Raw genomic sequence first — 24,668 nt, forward strand, 5'->3', positions numbered from 1 at the left:
AATGTTTGATAGAATTCGCCTGTGAAGCCATCTGGTCCTGGGCTTTTGTTTGTTGGAAGATTTTTAATCACAGTTTCAATTTCAGTGCTTGTGATTGGTCTGTTCATATTTTCTATTTCTTCCTGGTTCAGTCTTGGAAGGTTGTGCTTTTCTAAGAATTTGTCCATTTCTTCCAGGTTGTCCATTTTATTGGCATATAGTTTCTTGTAATCTCTCATGACCCTTTTTTATTTCTGCAGTTTCAGTTGCTACTTCTCCTTTTTCATTTCTAATTCTACTGAGTCTTCTCCCTTTTTATCTTGATAAGTCTGGCTAATGGTATATCAATTTTGTTTATCTTCTCAAAGAACCAGCTTTTAGTTTTACTGATCTTTGCTATCGATTCCTTCATTTCTTTTTCATTTATTTCTGATCTGATCTTTATGATTTTTTTCCTTCTGCTAAATTTGGGAGGTTTTTTGTTCCTCTTTCTCTAATTGCTTTAGGTGTAAGTTTAGATTATTTGAGATGTTTCTTGTTTCTTAAGGTAGGCCTGTAAAGCTATAAACTTCCCTCTTAGAACTGCTTTTGCTGCATCCCATAGGTTTTGGGTCATTGTGTGTTCATTGTCATTTGTTACTAGGTATTTTTTTATTTCCTCTTTGATTTCTTCAGTGATCTCTTGGTTACTAAGTAGTGTGCTGTTTAGCCTCCATGTGTTTGTATTTCTTACACATTTTTTCCTGTAATTGATATCTAGTCTCATAGCGTTGTGGTCAGAAAAGATACTTGATACGATTTCAATTTTCTTAAATTCACCAAGGCTTGATTTGTGACCCAAGATATGATCTACCCTGGAGAATGTTCCATGAGCACTTGAGAAGAATGTGTATTCTGTTGGTTTTGGATGGAATGCCCTTAAATATCAATTAAGTCCATCTTTTTTAATGTATCATTTAAAGCTTGTGTTTCCTTATTTATTTTCATTTTGGATGATCTGTCCATTGGTGAAACTGGGTTGTTGAAGTCACCTACTATGATTGTGTTACTGTCGATTTCCCTTTTATGGCTGTTAGTATTTGCCTTATGCATTGAGATACTCCTATGTTGGGTGCATAAATATTTACAATTGGTATATCTTCTTCTTGGATTGATCCCTTGATCATTACGTAGTGTCCTGCTTTGTCTCTTGTAATAGTCTTTGTTTTAAAGTCTATTTTGTCTGATATGAGAATTCCTACTCCAGCTTTCTTTTGATATCCTTTTGTGTGGAATATCTTTTCCATCCCCTCACTTTCAGTCTGTATGTGTCCCTAGGTCTAAAGTGGGTGTCTTGTGGACAGCCTATATACGTGTCTTGATTTTTGTATCCATTCAGCCAGTCTATGTCTTTTGGTTGGAGCATTTAATGCATTTACATTTAAGGTAATTATCGATATGTATATTCCTATTACCATTTTCTTAATTGTTTTGGGTTTATTATTGTAGGTCTTTTCCTTCTCTTGTGTTTCCGGCCTAGAGAAGTTCCTTTAGCATTTGTTGTAAAGCTGGTTTGGTGGTGCTGAATTCTCTTAGCTTTTGCTTGTCAGTAAACTTTTAATTTATCCGTCAAATCTGAATGAGATCCTTGCTGGGTACAGTAATCCTGGTTGTAGGTTTTTCCTCTTCATCACTTTAAATATGTCCTGCCACTCCCTTCTGGCTTGCAGAGTTCCTGCTAAAAGATCAGCTGTTAACCTTATGGGGATTCCCTTATGTGTTATTTGTTGTTTTTCCCTTGCTGCTTTTAATATTTGTTCTTTGTATTTAACTTTTGATAGTTTGATTAATATGTGTCTTGGCATGTTTCCCCTTGGGTTTATCCTGTATGGGACTCTGTCTCCTTCCAGGTCTTGATTAGCTATCTCGTTTCCCATATTAGGGAAATTTTCAACTATAATCTCTTCAAATATTTTCTCAGTCCCCTTCTTTTTCTGTTCTTCTTCTGGGACCCCTATAATTCGAATGTTGGTGCATTTAATGTTGTCCCAGAGGTCTCTGAGACTGTCCTCAATTCTTTTCATTCTTTTTTCTTTATTCTGCTCTGCAGTAGTTATTTCCTCTATTTTATCTTCCAGGTCGATTATCTGTTCTTCTGCCTCAGTTATTCTGCTATTGATCCCTTCTAGAGAATTTTTAATTTCATTTATTGTGTTGTTCATCACTGTTTGTTTGCTCTTTGGTTCTTCTAGGTCCTTGTTAAACGTTTCTTGTATTTTCTCCATTCTTTTTCCAAGATTTTGGATCATCTGTACTATCATTATTCTGAATTCTTTTTCAGGTACACTGCGTATTTCCTCTTCATTTGTTAGGTCTGGTGGGTTTTTGCCTTGCTCCTTCATCTGCTGTGTGTTTCTCTGTCTTTTCATTTTGCTTAACTTACTGTGTTTGGGGTCTCCTTTTTGCAGGCTGCAGGTTTGTAGTTTCCATTGTTTTGGTGTCTGTCCCCAGTGGCTAAGGTTGGTTTAGTGGGTTGTTTAGGCTTCCTGGTGGAGGGGAGTAGTGCCTGTGTTCTGGTGGATGAGGCTGGATCTTGTCTTTCTGGTGGGCAGGTCCACGTCTGGTGGTGTGTTTTGGGATGTCTGTGGCCTTATTATGGTTTTAGGCAGTCTCTCTGCTAATGGGTAGGGTTGTGTTCCTGTCTTGCTAGTTGTTTGGCATAGGGTGTCCTGCACTGTAGCTTGCTGGTCGTTGAGTGGAGCTGGGTTTTGGCGTTGAGATGGAGATCTCTGGGAGATTTTCGCCATTTGATATTACATGGAGCTAGGAGGCCTCTTGTGGACCAGGGTCCTGAACTTTGCTCTCCCACCTCAGTGGTACAGCCCTGATGCCTGGCTGAAGCACCAAGAGCCTGTCTTCCACACAGCTCAGAATAAAAGGGAGAAAAAAAAGGAAGAAAGAAAGAAGAAGATAAAATAAAATAAAATCATTAAAATAAAAAAATAATAATAATTAAGAAAAATACATTTTTAAGTAGAAAAAAAAAAACCAGACAGAACTCTAGGACAAATGGTAAAGGCAAAGCTATACAGACAAAATCACACACAGAAGCATATGCATACACACTCACAAAAAGAGATAAAGGGGAAAATATATATATATTGCTGCTCCCAAAGTCCACTTCCTCAATTTGGGATGATTCGTTGTCTATTCAGTTATTCCACAGATGCAGGGTACATCAAGTTGACTGTGGAGATTTAAACCACCACTCCTGAGGCTGCTGGGAGAGATTTCCTTTTCTCTTTGTTCGCACAGCTCCCAGCGTTCAGCTTTGGATTTGGCCCCACCTCTGCGTGTAGGTCGCCTGAGGGCATCTGTTCTTTGCTCAGACAGGACGGGGTAAAGGAGCAGCTGATTTGGGGGCTCTTGCTCACTCAGACCAGGGGGAGGGAGGGGTATGGATGCGGGGCGAGCCTGCGGCAGCAGAGGCCCACATGACGTTGCACCAGCCTGAGGCGCGCCGTGCGTTCTCCTGGGGAAGCTGCCCCTGGATCATGGGACCCTGGCAGTGGCAGACCGCACAGGCTTCCAGTGGGCAGGTGTGGATAGTGACCTGTGCTTGCACACAGGCGTCTTTGTGGCTGCAGCAGCAGCTTTAGCGTCCCATGCCCGTCTCTGGGGTCTGCGCTGACAACTGCAGCTCACACTAGTCTCTGGAGCTCCTTTAAGCAGTGCTCTTAATCCCCTCTCCTCGCGCACCAGGAAGCAAAGAGGCAAGAAAAAGTCTCTTGCCTCTTCGGCAGCTCCAGACTTTTCCCGGACTCCCTCCCGGCTAGCCGTGGTGCACTAACCCCTTCAGGCTGTGTTCACGCCATCAGTCCTCTCCCTGCGATCCGACCGAAGCCCGAGCCTCAGCTCCCAGCCCCAGCCTGTCCCGCCAGGTGAGCAGACAAGCCTCTCAAGCTGGTGAGTGCTGGTTGGCACTGATCCTCTATGTGGGAACCTCTCCGCTTTGCCCTCTCCACCCCTGTTGCTGCGCTCTCCTCTGCGGCTCTGAAGCTTCCCCCCTCAACCACCCGCAGTCTGCACCAGTGAAGGAGCTTCCTAGTGTGTGGAAACCTTTCCTTCTTCTCAGCCCTCTCCCAGAGGTGCAGGTCCCGTCCCTATTCTTTTGTCTCTGTTTTTTCTTTTTTCTTTTGCCCTACCCAGGTACGTGGGGAGTTTCTTGCCTTTTGGGAGGTCTGAGGTCTTCTGCCAGCGTTCAGTAGGTGTTCTGTAGGAGTTGTTCCACATGTAGATGTATTTCTGATGTATTTGTGGGGAGGAAGGTGATCTCCGCACCTTAGTCTTCCGCCCTCTTGAAGCTCCAAGTCTATTTTTAGTTTTTTAAGGAACCTCTATACTGTTCTCCATAGCGACTGTACCAATTTACATTCCCACCAACAGTGCAAGAGGGTTCCCTTTTATGCACACCCTCTCCAGCATTTGTTGTTTGTAGATTTTCTGATGATGCCCATCCTAACTGGTGTGAGGTGATACCTCATTATAGTTTTGATTGCATTGCTCTAATAAGTAGTGACGTTGAGCAGCTTTTCATGTGCCTCTTGGCCATCTGTATCTCCTTGGAGAAATGTCTATTTAGGTCTTCTGCCCATTTTTGGAATGGGTTGTTGGTTTTTTTTAACATTGAGCTGCATGAGTTGTTTATATATTTTGGAGATTAATCCTTTGTTGATTCATTTGCAAGTATTTTCTCATATTGTGAGGGTTGTCTTTTCATCTTGGTTATAGGTCTCTTTGCTGTGCAAAAGGTTTTAAGTTTCATTAGGTCCCATTTGTTTATTTTTGTTTCATTCCATTACTCTAGGAGGTGGGTCAGAAAAGATCTCTTTGTGATTTATGTCAAAGAGTGTTCTTCCTATGTTTTCCTCTAAGAGTTTTATAGTGTTTGGTCTTACATTTAAATCTTTAATTCATTTGGAGTTTATTTTTGTGTATGGTGTTAGGGACTGTTCTAATTTCATTCTTTTACAAGTGGCTATCCAGTTTTCCCAGCACCACTTATTGAAGAGGCTGTCTTTTCTCCATTGTATATTCTTGCCTCCTATGTCATAGATTAGTTGAGCATAGGTGCATGGGTTTATCTCTGGGCTTTCTATCCTGTTCCATTGATCTATATTTCTGTTTTTGTGCCAGTACCATACTGTCTTGATTACTGTAGCTTTGTACTATAATCTGAAAGCAGGGACTCTGATTCCTCCACCTCCATTATTTCCCCTCAAGATTGCTTTGGCTATTTGGGCTCCTTTGTGCCTGTAAAAAAATGCCATTGGTAATTTAATAGGGGTTGCATTCAATCTGTAGATTACTGTGGGTAATATAGTCATTTTCAGAGTATTGATTCTTCCAACCCAAGAACATGGTATATCTCTCCATCTGTTTTTGTCATCTTTGATTTCTTTCATCAGTGTCTTATAGTTTTCTGAGTACAGGTCTTTTACCTCCTTAGGTAGGTTTATTCCTAGGTATTTTATTCTTTTTGTTGCAGTGGTGAATGGGATTGTTTCCTTAATTTCTCTTTCTGATCTTTCATTTCTAGTGTATAGGAATGCAAGAGGTTTCTGTGCATTAATTTGGTATCCTGTAACTTTACCAAATTCATTGATTAACTCTAGTGGTTTTCTGGTGGCATCTTTAGGATTCCCTATGTATAGTATCATGTCATCTGCAAACAGTGACAGTTTTACTTCTTCCTTTCCAATTTGTATTAATTTTATTTCTTTTTCTTCTCTGATTACCGTGGCTAGGACTTCCAAAACTATGTTGAATAATAGTGGTAAGAGTGGACATCCTTGTCTTGTTCCTGATCTTAGAGAAAATGCTTTCAGTTTTTCACCATTGAGAATGATGTTTGCTGTGGGTTTGTCATATATGGCCTTTATTACATTGAGATAGGTTACCTCTATGCCCACTTTCTGGAGAGTTGTTGTCATAAATTGGTGTTGAATTTTGTCAAAAGCTTTTTCTGCGTCTATTGAGATTATCATATGGTTTGTATTCTTCAGTTTGTAAACATGGTGTATCACACTGATTGATTTGCATATATTGAAGAATCCTTGCATGCGTGGGATAAATCTCACTTGATCATAGTGTATGATGCTTTTAATGTGTTGTTGGATTCTGTTTGCTAGCATTTTGTTGAGGATTTTTGCATCTATATTCATCAGTGATATTGGCCTGTAGTTTTCTTTTTTTGTATTATCTCTGTCTGGTTTTGGTCTCAGGGTGATGGTGGCCTTGTAGAATGAGTTTGGGAGTGTTCCTTCCTCTGCAGTTTTTGGAAGAGAAGGATGGTTGTTAGCTCTTCTTTAAATGTTTGATAGAATTCACCTGTGAAGCCATCTGGTCCTGGGCTTTTGTTTGTTGGAAGATTTTTCATCACAGTTTCAATTCCATGACTTGTGATTTGTCATTTCATATTTTCTATTTCTTCCTGGTTCAGTCTTGGAAGGTTATACCTTTCTAAGAATTTGTCCATTTCTTCCAGGTTGTCCTTTTTATTGGCATAGAGTTGCTTGTAGTAGTCTCTTTGGATTCTTTGTATTTTTTGTGGTGTCCGCTGTAATTTCCTTTTCATTTCTAAAATTATTGATTTGAGTCCTCTCCCTCTTTTTCTTGATGAGTCTGGCTACAGGTTTATCAATTTTGTTTATCTTCTCAAAGAACCAGCTTTTAGTTTTATTGATCTTTGCTATTGTTTTCTGTGTTTCTATTTCATTTATTTCTGCTCTGATCTCTATGATTTCCTTCCTTCTACTAGTTTTGGGGTTTGTTTGTTCTTCTTTCTCTAGTTCCCTTAGGTGTAAGGTCAGATTGTTTATTTGGGATTTTTCTTGTTTCTTGAGGTAGGATTGTACTGCTATACACTTCCTTTATAGAACTGCTTTTGCTGCATCCCATAGGTTTTGGATCATCCTGTTTTCATTGCCATTTGTCTCTAGGTATTTTCTGATTTCCTCTTTGATTTCTTCAGGGATCTCTTGGTTATTTAGTAATGTACTGTTAAGCCTCCATGTGTTTGTGCTGTTTACATTTTTGCCCTGTAATTGATTTCTAATCTCATAGCTTTGTGGTTGGAAAAGATGCTTGATATGATTTCAGTTTCCTTAAATTTACTGAGGCTTGATTTGTGACCCCAGATGTGATCTATCCTGGAGAATGTTTCATGCACACTTAAGAAGAAAGTGTAATCTGCTGTTTTCAGATGGAATGTCCTATAAATATCAATTAAATCTATCTGGTCTATTGTGTCATTTAAGGCTTGTATTTCCTTATTCATTTTGTGTCTGGATGATCTGTTCATTGGTGTAACTGAGGTGTTAAAGTCCCCCACTATTACTGTGTTACTGTTGATTTCCTTTTTTATAGCTGTTAGCATTTGCCTTATGTATTGAAGTGCAACTATGTTGGGTACATATATATTCATAATTGTTATATCTTCTTCTTGGTTATTATGTAGTGTCCTTCCTTGTCTCTTGTAACGTTTTTATTTTAAAGTCTATTTTATTTGATATGAGTATTGCTACTCCAGCTTTCTTTTTATTTCCATTTGCATGGAATATCTTTTTCCATCCCCTCATTTTCAGTCTGTATGTGTCCCTTGGTCTGAAGTTGGTCTCTTGTACACAGCATATATATAGGTCTTGTTTTGTATCCATTCAGTGAGCCTGTGTCCTTTGCTTGGAGCATTTAGTCCATTCACATGTAAGGTAATTATTGATATGTATGTTCCTATTACCATTTTCTTAATGTTTTGGGTTTGTTTTTGTAGCTCCTTTTCTTGTGTTTTCCATTTAGAGAAGTTCCTTTAGCATTTGTTGTAGAGCTGGTTTGGTGGTGGTGAATTCTCTTAGCTTTTGCTTGTCTGTAAAGCTTTTGATTTCTCCATTGAATCTCAATGAGATTCTTGTCGGGTAATCTTGGTTGTAGGTTCTTCTCTTTCATCACTTTAAATATATCATGCCACTCTCTTCTGGCTTGTAGAGTTTCTGCTGAGAACCTTATGGGAGTTCCCTTGTATGTTGTCATTTTTCCCTTGTTACTTTTAATAATTTTTCTTTGTCTTTAATTTTTGTCAATTTGATTACTATCTGTCTCAGTGTGTTTCTCCTTGGGTTTACCCTGCCTGGGACTCTCTGCACTTCCTGGACTTGGGTGGCTGTTTCCTTTCCCATGTTAGGGAAGTTTTCAACTATAATCTCTTCAAATATTTTCTTGGGTCCTTTCTCTTGTCTCCTTCTGGGACCCCTATAATGCGAATGTTGTTGCATTCAATGTTGTCCCAGAGGTCTCTTAGGCTGCCTTCATTTCTTTTCATTCTTTTTTCTTTATTCTGTTCTGCAGCAGTGAATTCCACCATTCTGTCTTCCAGGTCACTTATCCATTCTTCTGCCTCAGTTATTCTGCTATTGATTCCTTCTAGTGTATTTTTTATTTCAGTCATTGTATTGTTCATCTCTGTTTGCTTGTTCTTTAATTCTTCTTGGTGTCTGTTCTTTAATTCTTCTAGGTCTTTGTTAAACATTTCTTGCATCTTCTTGATCTTTGCCTCCATTCTTTTCCGAGGTCCTGGATAATCTTCACTATCATTATTCTGAATTCTTTTTCTGGAAGGTTGCCTGTCTCCACTTCATTTAATTGTTTTTCAGGGGTTTTATGCTGTTCCTTCATCATGTACATAGTCCTCTGCCTTTTCATTTTGTCTGTCTTTCTGTGAATATGGTCTTCGTTCCACCAGCTGCAGGACTGTAGTTCTTCTTGCTTCTGCTGTCTGTCCTCTGGTGGGTGAGGCTATCTAAGAGGCTTGTGCAAGCGTCCTGATGGGAGGGACTGGTGGTGGGTAGAGCTGGGTGTTGCTCTGGTGGGCAGAGCTCAGTAAAACTTTAATCCACTTGTCTGATAATGGATGGGTCTGAGTTCCCTCCCTGTTGGTTGTTTGGCCTGAGGTGAGCCAGCACTGGAGGCTGCAGGGTCTTTCATGGGGTAATGGCAGCTTCTGGGAGGGCTCATGCCAAGGAGTACTTCCCAGATCTCCTGCTGCCAGTGTCCTTGTCCCCACGGTGGGCCACAGCCACCCCCTGCCTCTGCAGGAGACCCTCCAACACTAGCAGGTAGGTCTGGTTCAATTTCCCATGGGGTCACTGCTCCTTCCCCTGGGTCCCGATGCGCACACTACTTTGTGTGTGCCCTCCAAGAGTGGCATCTGTCTCCCCCAGTCCTGTCAAAGTCCTGCAATCAAATACTGCTAGCCTTCAAGGTCTGATTCTCTGGGAATTCCTCCTCCCATTGCCAGACCTCCAGGTTGGGAAGCCTTATGTGGGGCTCAGAACCTTCATTCCAGTGGGTGGACTTCTGTGGTATAATTGTCCTCCAGTTTGTGAGTCACCCACCCAGTGGTTATGGGATTTGATTTTATTGTGATTGCACCCCTCCTATCATCTCATTGCAGCTTCTCCCTTGTCTTTAGATGTGGGGTATCTTTTCTAGTGAGTTCCAGTGTCTTCCTATAGGTGATTGCTAAGCAGGTAGCTATGATTCCGGTGCTCTCGTAGGAGGGAGTGAGCACATGACCTTCTACTCCACCATCTTTAACCAATCTGCTACTATGTTTTTTCCCCTCTGATAATTAGTTCCCTATTAGTCAGTGGGTATCCAATTTTTCCTTTTTTAGCAACAGAGTCTTCTTTTCAAATGAACATTTTTATGGATTTCTGATATATACAACCAATGAAAACTGATGTGCCCCAGAGCCCTAATTTCTCACTTTCTCTCGATACAATCTAACAGAGTCCCCAGAGATATCTCCATGGAACCCAAGGCTTCACAGCACACAGTCTGAATACTACTGCTGTAATGAATGATGAATCCCTTTGCCAGGAAGCTATGTGCCAGTTTTCAAGCTTTCTGTCAACGTCTATGGTCAGAACATTTGTATTCTCCCTTTCCCTCTTGGTTCTGGCTTACTAGCTTGTATTTCTTTTCATCAGGAACCTGAATATATAATAAAATGGCCCATCTTCGATAACTGACAAAAATTAATACCTCTCAACAAGTTAAACTGGCATTTAACTGTTCTCCCTACTATTATTCTGAATAAGAGAGATTTAACAGTGTTTGTATTATTCAAAAAATATTTTTAAAACTAGAAATACAAAAAGAAGATGATTTTTCAAAGAAGCAGATCTCTCTTAAATAAAAGGAAAGCAATAAATGACTTAGATTGAATGCAATTACCCAAATTTATAAGAGAATCCAGCATTAGGAATATCAAGAGTTAAAACACAACTTAGACTTATTTGGGGAATCATTTCACAACATATATACAAATATTGAATTATTATATTGTACACTTGAAACTAATATAATGTTATATGTCAATTATATCTCAACAAAAAAAAATTTAAGTTAAAGAATAAGAAACTTCATATAAACTTTCCTCAACGACTGGCCAATACAAATATTCAATATGACATTTCTGGCATGTATTGGTACAAAAAACCAGTGAAGAGATTTTAACTTCAATTTTATGAACATTCTTAAGTTTTAACATTTTATGTTAACATAAATTCATTTGTTCTGCCTAGGAGCTCTGATTCCATAACTAGGAAAATGTCACATTTTCTTAAAGAAGCCTCCTCAGTAAAAATTGACCATTTTTTTGGTCAATGGTCAATTGATTGCAATTGACGATTCTAATATACCAAAGTTCAAAATCATGGTTCTCAGAAGATTCAGCATAGGCCTATAATGTAAGTATGGTTTGTCAAACATGAAACATGTTTGCAATAGTCAAACAAATATAGGTTTGTTGTGCCTAGAGAAACAGTGATAACATTACCATTGAGTTATTGGTTTTAATATATGCCTATATAAGGAGGAAAAAAAATCACTTTGGGGTGAAATTACACACAGTAGTAGTAATAGGTAGCTTACCTTATCAACTGATCTATGGTTACCTAGTGTGTTTAGTCTCAGAGACAGCACAGGGTTAGAGTGCTAACTATTGCTTTCTGGCTAGCCACCCAGGCTCCCTGTCTTCACCTAGCATGCACCCAGACATTGCCAAGGAAGACCCCGTATTTTGACAGGAGTATCCTCACAAATCCTGGCTTTGTACCAGGACCAACAGTCGCCTGATCTTGGAAAGCAAAATTAACTCTTCACCAGCTACCTGTCCTTGCTCCCCATTTAAAGGAAACCATCACCCTCCTTCTGCAGCCACCACTGTATTCCCTAAGTACTGGGAATGTCAGCTGGGACGTAACGGATATTATGGAAGAGAAGACTGTTGGTTGGAAGGGGGATTTCAGGGCAAAGCAGAGAGTTAAAGGAAGGCAGCATGAGGCCAGACAGAGAAGGACGGATGAATACTATGTCTTACGGTGATCAATTAAACTTCCAAAATCAATCTGCTTGCCTGAAAATCCATCTTACTGAGATCACAAAGAAACTATACATCGATACCTTTTTAAAGACTATTTCTAACACAAGTCAGTTGTTAAGCCATCTTTTAAAGCAGCATGTGACACTACGTGGGGGACCAGACAAATGGGAGAAACGTGGATAATTCAAAGAAGAACCACAAAAATGATTAAGTGCACAGTGAAGTTTTCATCTAGAAGGTTATGTAGCCTAAAAAGCCCAGTGAAAATGTCTAAAACACGATTGGATAAAACTAAAGGTTGATGAAACACCAAGATAGATTGGGTACTAATATCGGTTGAGATGTCCATCTCTAGAAATCCATAGGAAAAGAACGGACAAGGATCAGGGCTAGAAGATTTAGTTACTCATCGGCACAAAATCAGACTGGATGACCAGTATTATGACCTTGTGATCAAAAATATGCAAAGGGCCTTGTGTAGACTCAGACTATTGTTTGAGAATATTTAATGGTTAATTCTACAATTTCCACCAGGCAATAAAGTCAACACGTTGACTCTGAGAATGGATATAAGTCTGTGTGACGTGAACCCACACAGCAAATGCCCAGTTGATCCACAGGGCAGAGTTTGGGTTCCAGCAATACACAATAAACTCTTTATTAGTCAGATAGTCAGGAAATGGAGTGCTCCAGCTAATCAAATATTTTCTGTTAATTGTTACCACATGCAGAAGGATTACAAATTTTTAAAGAATGAGAATATTAAAATACACTGAAACTAAACTGATTATAATTTAATCTTTCTCTAATTATTCAGAATGAATTTCAGGGTCATCAAGAGAAATATAAATTATCAGTGCTTGATGACTGTGCAGGAAGTCACAGTTTTTCTAAAATCCTGGATAATAGATGCTGGCTAACAAAGAATTCACTGCATTTGTTATCATTTGGGGGACTTATGTGCCAAGCATTTTTCTAGGATATGAAGTATATCATTAATCCCCACCAAAAATAACATTTCACAGATGATGAACTGAGACTCATAAAGTTAGGATAACTTGTCCAAGGTTACAAAACAAGACAGGGTGTCAGAGCCAGATTTTGAGGGCAGAACTGTGTCTTTAAGGAATATGTTCTTTCACTATGTCAAACAAGCAAATTCTTGTTATATAAAAGTATTCATAAAATTTTCTGCCTGTCTGTATAAAACTTAAGCACAATCAGTGGGTCATACTCTTTGTTTTTGTTTTTTTTCTTTTCTTTTCTTTTTTGCGGTACACGGGTCTCTCACTGTTGTGGCCTCTCCCGTTGTGGAGCACAGGCTCCGGACGCGCAGGCTCAGCGGCCATGGCTCACGGGCCCAGCCGCTCCACAGCATGTGGTATCCTCCCGGACCGGGGCATGAACCCGTGTCCCCTGCATCGGCAGGCAGACTCTCAACCACTGCGCCACCAGGGAAGCCCCATACTCTTTGTTTTTCCAGACACGCTGAAGAATTTTTCTCAGCCATTCTTGAGATTGCTACCATGTATTCATGAGGGCAGCAAACTCTGGGCATGAAATATTTTTGTTTGTTTGTTTGTTTTTAATAAAAGACCAACTGCTCATTCAAAGGATGAAGAATATAGCCTGAACATCTTTGGAAGAAAATATTTTAAGAGACTAAATTAGCACAGCCTCAGCCACATAACAAAATGATTTACCAATAAATGTATATATTTAATGTACATTCATTTACTCATATTTTATTCAGTGATCTAATTTTTGTGTTAATACACTTATCTTTAACTATAAAATACATTGGGTTGGCCAAAAAGTTTGTTACGTTTTTCCATAACATCTTACAAAAAAACACAAACGAGCTTTTTGGCCAACCCAATATTTGAATTGCCTCGTAAAAGAACATGGTCATTTAAAATTATTTAAGACTTTAGGCTGGATTTACATCTATAAAAGAAATGAATTCAACTTGTTAGGGGAGAAAAAAAGTTATTTCATAAACAGGTGTGGTACATTCCTTCTCCCATCATCTACTTTTTAGTCCCAAGCTCAGTCACAATTTCACCTGAGACATTTATGGCTTCTTGTTCACCTGTATTCACAAGCACCAAAGCACCAATTAACATTCTTCAAGGCTCCAATGCCTCTTCTTCCTCCACACATAATGGTTTCACTTATCTCAAAGCAGACAGTGATTCCTATAATGGAATATCACAAACAAGGAGGGAAAGTGGCTAAACTTTAGAAGGGCATGGAATCATCTCCGGCCATGATACTGTTTCATTAGCTAATCTCATTCACACCAAGAAGACGCTGCACTTCTGAGATGACCCTCATCAAAGAGACTGGCCTTCCTGCTGCATGTAGCATTTCCAGATAAGCCTTAAGAAGACTTAAAAGGAACTATTTTCATCTCTAGCACCATGCTGATATTTTCATTGTATTGAAGAAAATGCTACCTAAACAGTAACTTGGGGTCAAAGGAGCCCTGATTAGAGTTCTCTCTGCTCAAAAATTCAGAATAAAAAAACAGACTTCCCATATATGAAGTCGCTCCCCAGAATTATTGCGGGAAGGTAATTCTGAAATCTGATCCTCCCTTCTAATTCAGGATCTTGCCCAGAGACAAAAGTTTCATGCTCAAGTTAAATTTAAAGAAAGTTAAAATTACTGCACTGCCTAACTGAATTAAATTATGCATTTATGGCAAAGCTTGAAAATCATACTTAACTGTCTTAAAACTTGATACATTAGGTGGTGCTTGCCATGATCCTGTTTTGAAAGGTGATTTCACTGCTCATGACTGTAACTGCCGTGGAGTTGTTCAATTGAGAATTGTCCTCTAATGCTTTGAACTGATTTGTTCATTCAATTTCCTCTCTGAGATTTTACACTCTCCACAGTAACTTCGTAAAACTTGAAGCTGAGGTGACCCTTCTGTTTCTGAACTCAAGGGATAACTCTCTCAGGGGAAGAAAAGTGAGGTTCATTTTCAATACAAATGAATAAAGGAGGAAACACCCAGATTGAAGGTCAAGAAAATGTTACCTGGAAACTGAATCAATATCAATAGAATCAGTTCATTGGAGAGCAAGGTCTAATTTTATGCCCAGATAAAAAAAGTGTTCACATTTCAAATTAAGTAGCTGGATGAGAAGAATGAAGAAAGTTATTTTAAAAAGACTATTAATTATAATTCCTTAGACTTAATTTTTTTTTAAATAGCCTAAGAAATTACTAAGAGTTCTAATAAAATATGATCCTTGACATACCTGCCGAGAAAGAATATCTAGAGGGTCACATAATTCTTAAACTGGAAGGATCCCAAAAGAATAGCTAGTTTAAGTCTTTTATTCTTCAAATGAAGAAACTGAGGCACAGAGAGGTTAAGTGCATTTACAGAAAGGTTAAAAAACTTTAGCATAGATTTCAATTATTGTCACAACACACCCAAGTTTAATGTCAAAAGGGTACAATTAGCACTCATGCCTAATCTTGATGCATGAAAATTGTTCTCATAATAGTAAAAACAATCTACCATTTAAATTCTTTTAAAAAGCAAAATGATGGTATAAATCTAATATTCATTGAAATTCTGGAGAGTAATTCAGTTTTCCTGCTAATGTAGATTCAATCTCCTAGTCACTCATTAAACATTTACTTAGCACTTACTGAATGCTGAGTATAGAACTAAAAACCCCAAAACTGTATTCTGGTTAGAATTTTGTCTGTAAAAAAATGGTGCATAAAATCTTACTACACACTGCTCTTGTCTGTGAATGCTTATACCTTTTAATAACTTCCATTTTCTCCTAAAAATGGTTTTTTCCCTTCCTTTCAAGGATTATAATGGGCATTGTCTTCAAAAACCAAAGTGTTTCCCAAGTTCCATCTATTCAGTTGGCTTATTCAACAAGTATTCAATTGTGACAGGGCTGCAGTTGTACGAGGGTCTCATGAATCAGTTTATGGCACCAATGTTTAATGTTTTATTCATAATATTGTTGATTTTCTTGTATACAGTGTCAGGCTCAATATTGAAAAAACAATATAGGGTGTAGTTAACCAGGAATTTACTCAATGAAAAGCTTGGGAAAGCTGGCAGAAACAATATTTATGTCACTGTAGAGCAATTGTCCAGCATAAGTAATATCAAAGTTATAAATAGGTAAGATAAGACCACAGAGGGGAAGGCCATAGAACTGGTGAGATTAACACTGCTTAAGGTCTAATTAGCAACACTGCAAATCCAGACACTCATTTTCTTAGTGCACCCAGAGCTAATCTCCACTGATGAACTCACAAGACTTTGATTTATAAGACATAATGTCAATGTAATAATTTATAGTGGGGAATATCCTTTTCCAAGATTTGGAAAACTCCAAAAGTTTCCTGAGTTTCCTGAGTAGGAATGGCTAACACCTGGCCATCCACTTCTCCCTCTTCTTTCCAAGAGCCCACAGCTGTCCAACAGAATCCATCTTAACACAGTTATCCAGGCAATCCCTGCCAATCACACTAAGAGAAATTCTACTAGCCTTGTTCCAAAGCAGGTTCTTAGATAACTGAGAGGCCAGGTGGTAATCAGGTTATTTTGGAGATCAGAAAATAAGAGCTTATGTAGACAGACAATTGAGGACAACTTCACCTGGGGAAAACCTGAGATGTTCACCTTCTCTCAATTCCAATAGCCCTCTCAACACCTGAATATTCCAGTATTGCTCTCTCCCCAAACAGGTGAAAAAAGTCATCAACTCTTCAAACTCCTGTTTCCATTTCCTTTGGATATATACCCAGAAGTGGATTTTGCTGTATCATATAGTAGTTCTATTTTTAATTTTTTCAGGAACCTCCGTACTGTTTTCCATGGTGGCTGAATCAATTTACATTCCTACCAACAGTGTACAAGAGTTCTTTTATCCCCACATCCTCGCCAATAATTATCTCTAGTCTTCTTGATGATAGTCAAGAGATATATGAACTCCTATGTTTATTGCAGCATTATTGACAATAACCAAGATATGGAAACAACCTAAGTGTCCATCAACAAATGATCAACAGATCTACAGATGAATGTATAATAATGAAGTTTTGATATATACGTACATACACACACACACACACAAACAGTGGACTATTATTCTGCCATGAGAAGAAGGAAAAAGTAATCCTGCCATTTGCAACAACATGGATGGAACTTGAGGGCATTACGCAAAGTGAAAAGTCAGACAGAAAAATACAAATATTGTATAAAATCACTTATATGTGGAATCTAAAAAAGCCAAAGTTGTAAAAACAGAGAGTATAATGGTGGTTACCAGAGGCTGGGGGTGCAGGGAGACGTTGTTTAAGGGTACAAACTATGAACTAATAGATAAATAGGTAAGTTCTGGAGAGCTAATGCACAGTATAGTGATTATAGTCAGCAATACTGTATTATAAACTGCAAAGTTGTAAGAGACTAGATCTTAATTGTCCCTACTGCCAAAAAAAAAAAAAAAAGGAAATAATAACTCTGTAACATATTAGAGGTTTTAGCTAACACTAAGATGGTGATATTATAATATATATCATAATATATAAATGTATCAAATCAACATGTTGTACACCTTAAACTTATACAATGTTATATCTCAATTATACTTCATTTTAAAAAGCATTATCAAATCCTAATTTTTGCCCCTTTTTCAAGATTCTATTGAGTCTACTCTTTATACTGGAAAAATAGATTTTCTTCAGATAAATTATACTTTGATTATTTTACAGGTCTCTTTTACAGTTATAAAAATACAACTGCACTTCTGTTTGCTGCTACATCAACACAAAAACTACTGGACAGATTGTTCTAAAAATGGAGGATGAGTTTGGAATCATCTAAATAAACTTTTTAAAGGCTGTATAGTAGTATTAAAATTCACTCGGTCTGATGTGGTGGAGAACCTTAAGTAATTATCCCCTCAAAACAGTTGGAACTGAATTAAAAAGAAGCCCAAGGGAATGTCCATCTGTGGGGGCAGAGCATATGTATTAGAATGCTATGGAAATAGAAGATAAAGAATGGTTTCTAATCTGCACAAGGGCAGATGTGTGATTGAGCTGCTTGTCAAATGGGCAACTCCATGAAACCTGTTCCCAGGAAGCAGATGCACCAGGTTCTGTGTTTCTAAGAGGGTGTGCCCGATAAATGGTGTATGTTCCTGATCACATCAGTATGGGCCTCACCTGGATAAGTCTGGTGAAGTAGTTCAACAGCTGTGTGTGTGTGTGTGTGTGTGTGTGTGTGTGTGTGTGTGTGTGTGTGTGTGTGTGTGATTCTGAGCTTTGCCAAGCACCACACCAGTCACTTGGTCATAGAACACGTTCTCTCAAACCCCTAATCTGATCCCACTGTCATAGCCCTTCAGAAACGTGCAGGAAAATAAAAACCATAGAATATGAGAATTGTAAATGTTGACAGGATCTGGATAATGGGCACCAAACACTTCCCTTTGCAGTGGAGAACACTAAGGTCCAGATTATGTATTTTTGGCCAGAGTGATGATGTCCTTAAAGGTGTAAAGTAACTATATCAAATATGAGAATAATATCTAACATTTTAAGGTGCTCAGGACATACATACACATAAATTACTTTATTTTCACAACTGACTTTGGGTTAGGCAGGATGGCAATTAGCATCTGTCCCATTTAACAGGTGAGGAGGTTGACATTCAGAGTCCCAATGAGAACTTCCCCAAGTGCACACCACCAGAACCCAGGACTTAGTCTTCACTCTTCAGACCCTTCAGACTTTCTACTCTGCCACCCTTCATACGGGGGAATGGAAGACAAAGGTAAGTATGCTACTGAACTTTGGGGAGAAGTAGGGGAGAAGCAATAGGGGAAGGTCATCTGGCATATCTCTGCTTAAGGTTTACTCTGTAATCTTTGGCTGCCTGAGTTTATGTGTGGTCTGAGTATGTAGATTGGTGGGATACAGATATATTGGAAATTGTTTTCTTTATGACTTTTCAAGTGCTACAAGTCCGTAAACTAGCACACACAAACGATTCTTGTGCACGGCCTTCGAATCTCGTTCTTCCTTCTCTATTCCGATCTTTTTTTTTTGCGGTACGCGGGCCTCTCACAGTTGTGGCCTCTCCCGTTGCGGAGCGCTCCGGACGCGCAGGCTCAGCGGCCATGGCTCACGGGCCCAGCCGCTCCGCGGCACGTGGGATCCTCCCCGACCGGGGCACGAACCCGTGTCCCCTGCATCGGCAGGCGGACTCTCAACCACTGCGCCACCAGGGAAGCCCTCTATTCTGATCTTGACTCCTCTTCGCTAGCCCCATCCAGTCCAGCCAGGAGCAACAGTATTAAGTGCATCCAACATTCCACCCCACACGTTCCCAAAGCTGTGAGTTCTCCGTGAGCTATGAGATGAAACTGCTCCATAGGGCTAGGTTGACAAAGGTTTACTTTGAGAAGCAATAAAACAATAGACATGGAGTGATACTCTATATTCAGGTAACTGAGTCTCTATTCTGAGCTTGCAATGGATTTTTAATAGGTTCATTTTTCCAAAAGGTCAATGTGTCAAACTTTGAGATCTTCCCCTAATTCTTAGGATTTTTTAATGCACATTTAGAAAAACACAGGTGCTTAACACATTTTGTCCAGTTAAATGGGTCTCTGTGGTCTGAAACTGACATAGGCAGGTGGCTGCCAGGTCTGCACCACTTTTGGAAATGGATGTATTTCTCCTTTCCTGGTTCTCCATGGGAAGTGAGGGAGGGAGAATGCTGACAGACAACAGCAGGGTGATTCTGCGCTCAGCATCCTGTCTTGGTGGTATACCCAAGCTGCAAGATTTATAACCTTCTTGTTACAATGCATCAGCTTCAACACTTTCAGTGAAGTCTTCAATAAATTTGATGACATCTTGCTGAGGGGTTTTGTCATTAAAAGCCTAAAGCTGGTCATTAACAAATCTTCTCTGCAATCATCTACTACTGTGCTAACTCAGGCATGGATCTCACTGGAAAGTTGGTCTGGCTCAGAAACTTTCCAGAAGGCTGCATTTTTTTTCCTGTGTGGGGTATATTTCTTTAGGGAAAGAAAATACAGTTCCCAATCATTTCATCATTTATTTCTCATTATCCATTGACTAACTCTTCTCTGATAGACACAACCAAATTCAACAAACATGTGTAGAAAGCTACTACATGACAGAAATGGTGCTCTGGGCTGAAGATATAACTATAAAAAAGACACAGCTCCAACTCTCAGAGGGCTCAGAGATGCCCCCCAAAATTAACCATCATTATGGAATCTTTCTTAATGTACCAGACTCTGTATGTAGGCTTGATATGCATTATCTTTTTCATTTTTCACCATGTTTTAGAAGATAGATGTTCTTATTATCCCCATTTTAAAAATTAGATGGCTGAAGTGTTGTTTGCTTAAGACTTTTCCCCAAATTATTGAACTTGTAAGTGGAAGAACTAAATTTCAAACCCATGTCTTGCCTGACTTCAAGCTAGATCTACCCCAAACAGGACTGGGCCAGGAAGAAGGCAAAGACCATGACATTCCAGTTGAGGAAAGATTGGGAACCAAGCCAAGAACAGGCATATATTCAGTAGGTGTGAGGAGCAGGTTGAACCTAACTGGAATCCCCTTTTAGGAGAGTTTAGGTCATGGGTCAAGTATCACCCATTGAGAATAACTTCCCCTGATTTCTCACACTTTCTCACCTGCTCATCAACATTCAGATTATTGAGGTATCCCTTTGTGTGTGATTACATACGAACTTAAACTTGCCTGCTGGCTCCAGAGCAGCGAGGACTGGTGTAAATTTTATGTATATAATAAAGATTCATATCATGTGAGAAAAGCCTAACTCTTTGAAGATCACTGCTCCCTGAGCTTTTCCAAAACTTCCTGTGGCAGAACAATTCCAGGTACCCAGTTGATTGACAGTTGTTTCTGCTGCAATGGTTTGATTTTTCACCTAATCTGGCAACCTCTCCAAAGGAATAACGAATGGAGGGAGGTCCTGGCTGCTTTGTCCTCCACAGGGCTCAATCATAGATAGCCAGAGGGCCAATGTTACAACACTCATTCAGAGGTTTCCCAAAAAGAATGATGGAGAAAATTGCAGACATAGGGGAATGTTCTGCCATAACTTAGAGACTTGAGGGAGGATGGAATTTTTTTTTAATGTCTTGGTATTCTATTTTTTAAATAATAAGGAAAATAACTTGGGGTGATAAATATGTTCTTAAAAATGCACATTTTGTAATAATAATAATTATACCATCTGTTGAGGGCCTACCATGTGCCAGACAATTGCTTGGGGTGTTTAACACAATAGCTTATTAAGCAAAATCTTTTCAACAACTCTGCCAGGGAAAGTGTTACCCCATTTTTATTGCTGAACAAACTGAGAGTTTGGGAGTTTGAACCTTTTGCCCATCCTTGAATAACTGGAACTGGAATGCAAGCCTAGTTCTATGTTATTTACAGTGTTTTTGTCTCCACTGTTGCTTTTCTCTCATCTATATCTGCATTAATTAAAACACAATCTATTTAAAGGCATTTAAATAATGCAATGGTTAAAAAGGTGTTAGCTGATTTTTTTTTTCTTGAAATGACATTTTTCCTCTTTTTTTTTTTTTTTTTCCCAAAAGGAAACAGAAACATTAGCTTTCTTTTTATTGCTCAATTAATTGTGGGATTTTACCTGAAGAGATTAGTAAGACCTCCAGGCAGACGCCGCCATTGATCCAACTATGGTGTCATTATGTGCCTGTCCGGGTGCGTGATGTTGGAGGGAGGGCTTTTTTCATGGGAATCACAAAGCCATAGTCCATCTATGGGCTCCCTGGGTTCTGGAGGGCTCCCACCTGCAGCACTTCCCACAAATGTCTTCCTCGGTCTGTTATTATTTTTAATTGCACACAAGGTGCTTCTTACTAGTAAGGTTCTCACCAACCAAGATCATCAGCGCTACCTTGGAAGAGTCTCAGGAAATCGATCAGTAACTTCAGCTCTGTGCCTCTGACAACAGGCAGGATACAGGGTGTCTGAGTTTTGTCCAAGGTCGTAGGACCTGTCGGCTGTTGCAGAAGCAGCATGAAGCACTTTCAAAGAATATGTGCAAGCCCAGGGCACCAAAGGTGAGGAAAAGTTTGGAGAAGTGTGGTGGGACAAGCAAGCACTCTGAGTCAGAAAGCCCAATACCAACAGTAGTAGTAATAATAATATACACATTCTGCCTTGTTCTGGTAAATACTACTTAGTAACTTTGTGATCTTGAGCAAATGACTTAGCTTCTTTGAAACTCAGTTTGCTCATCTGTAAATTAGGAGCAATGACCTCGTCTCACTGTTTTGAAAATAAAATGAGATGATGGCATCAATTAAGACTTTCTTTGTTCCAAGTGATAGAAATCCAGTCAGAAGCAGATGAAGCAGAAAGAGCACTTAGTTGTAAGTAAAAGTAATGTTTCTCAAGAACACGCATGCAACTGGCTCTGAAGAAAAAGTGGAATTAGAGGTGCAAGTGCCCTCCTGAATCTCTCCCCGTTTCTTGTCTCCATTTCCCTTGGGGCACCTGCAGCTCACCTTCTCACTACCCCTAAGCTTTACATGGCAAGGCATAGCCACCAATGGCCTGCCAAGGTCAACCCAAGCTATGAGACAGACAAACTGATTGGTCCAAGTTTTAAATCCTAGGGCAGAACTGGGATTGGCCCAGCTCATGTCATGTGCCTATATCTAGACCAATCAGTTATCTATTGACAAACAGCAGTATTTTATTCTACTTACATGGCCCTCGGTATGGTGAGTCTAAGGATGGGGGGAGGTGGGTATTTCATAGAAAAAAACGGATTCGTTACTAGGAAAGAGAGTTTCACTGCAGATGAAAAAATTGTTGTCCACTACAACAACATATGAAAAATAGCTATCACTATACCCAGTCCAGAATATACACTTAATATAGGGTTTTTGGTCAATGTGTACATTTCTGCACATTTTGAAAGGCTACATATTTTTTAAAAATCAAAATAAATACAATATTTTGTGTTAATTACAATGAATATAAATTATCTAATGTTAAGAATCAGAAGAGATTGTAGATGCTGTGAAAAATTAATGGTTTAAGTACGTGATACTTTTTACATCAATTCAAAAGTACAATAGAAATTCAACAAGTTCAAAAACAGGATTTTGTTCCTAAACCTATTATTCTCTCCTGTCGCTCACAAACCAAATCTTCTCACATTTTCTACTCTTGCCTTCAGTAACTTTTCTATCTTTAAGTTATCTTAGTTTGACGGTCTTAAAGATCTAAGGGACTGTATAAAGTACTTGAAACAATTTCAGAGAGCAATGAAATGTCCTTATGTTAGCACTAAACAGAGCTGGGAATGAAGAAAGCCAATTTCAATTCTTTCTCTCTTTTCCCTAACATGCACAGAACAATCTTGGACAAGTCGTTTGTGTTCCCTATGGCATCCATAAATCTGATGATGGTAACTAGCCTACTTGTCTCTTGGGGTGAAGCTGGGAACATCAGTGAATTAACTATGAATAGGGTCATTTATAGGGAGAAGTGGGGAGAATCTCAGAAACCTAGAGATTTCCTTTTCTTATCAGATGGGGAATTCCCACACAGAGGATGAATCTGTTTTGTCTGCAACACAAAAGAATGATTTTGCTTGGATCAATCTGTAGGAGTCCAACTGCCCTCTGTCAATAAACTCCAGGCCCAGGTGAGGAACTGAGTCAATATATTTTAGGTTTGGGAAAGAAACCACTTTATGTCACTTTCCAGAATTCCTTCTGGCTGATTCCAGTATGTTACTGATTTATTTTGGAAAGAATCATTCCAGGACCTCTCAAACAGAACGATGAGAAATAACTGTGCCTATCATGGTTAAAGAAAGGAAATTGAAAATCTAATTTTGCATTGAATTTTGTTGCTATGATATTATTGCTTTATAGGGAGGAGAAATTAAATTTACGAAGCAACAGTGTTCCAAGTGGTAGCTAAAAGGGAGAAATTAACTGGGGTAGAAATGTGTGCTACCAGTTAAAGATTATTCCTTCACATTTGTTTTCAAATACGAAAGGAATCCCATCAGGGAAAAGGAGATACCAGAATAATAATATTGTCTTGAAACAAAATTCACAGATTCTATATGACAAAAAAAAACTGTTTCTGCCGCTTGGTAACAGTTTAAATGAAACATGCATTGATAGAAGATGCATACCACTTTAAAGTTTATTGAACAAATACTTAATTTTGGTCCTTTAAGAATTCTGTCAATTCATTTCTTGGTAGTTAGGATATTAAAATATGCAAATAAACATGCTCTAGTTGGTCACAGCTGATCTTTTTGTAATAACTAAGGTTCTCTCCCAACAGCCACCACTCCTTCTATTCATGTCACCTTCACCCAGGAGTCACAAAATGCTGAAGACAGTCGCTTTTTACTTGCTTAAATTTCAGCAGGTTGAAGCTAGACCAAAATCCTCACCTTCCTCTTTCCTAAATACTTTTTTTTTCCTCCCCTCTCTCTTAATTACATGGCTTTACACTGATTTACATGAATTTCAGCTTTCAAAATCATTGGTCTTTCCTGAATGCAAACAGGCACATGGGAAAATTATATTAAGCCTGCACAATTGATCTTTCATCATTTCAAATGGTACCTTTGAACAGTTCCTGAAACGTCTGTCTGAAACACTCCTAGCGTTGAGCATCATCAAAAGATGTCGGGTCACCCTGGGGAAACCCATTCTCTGTGATGTAAATTACAGGGTTATTATACATATCCTGGAACAAGAAAGCAGAAGTTTTATTCCAAACAGATGTTTTAAAAAAAAAAAAGCTCATTATATCAGGTGCATTCCCCTCTACCTTCTCTACAACCCCAAAACTAGTTTTCATCAAATTGCACTGACCCTATTAACTTAATGTTCTGCGTGCTGACCTTTTATAACTAACAATGGAAAAGAAAAACTGTGCAAATATCCATGAAGACAGTCAAATGACTTTTGTTATAATGAGAAGACAGAAGTATCTTTCTTCCATCAGCATCTGCTGGTTGTCATTTCTCCTTAACCCCTGGGTCCCTCCCAGCAGCTACAGCCTCTATCCCCCCACACAGCAGGGATCCTAAAAACTGATAACTTAAAATTTTTAATTTCAGCTACCTGGATGCCATCCAGTGTAACAGAGACCCAAAAAGGATCCAGCTACTTCAACCCTTATTATCC

General features: G+C 39.0%; 1 pseudogene; it reads right to left on the minus strand.

The window, feature by feature from the left end:
* The window catches only part of LOC114902434, a 150,211-nt pseudogene that overhangs the window by 61,478 nt on the left and 64,065 nt on the right, over positions 1–24,668 (minus strand).

The sequence above is a fragment of the Monodon monoceros genome, unplaced genomic scaffold, assembly GCF_005190385.1.
Source record: "Monodon monoceros isolate NGI ecotype Baffin Bay Population unplaced genomic scaffold, NGI_Narwhal_1 Super_Scaffold_20, whole genome shotgun sequence".
NCBI classification, from domain to species: Eukaryota; Metazoa; Chordata; class Mammalia; order Artiodactyla; family Monodontidae; genus Monodon; species Monodon monoceros.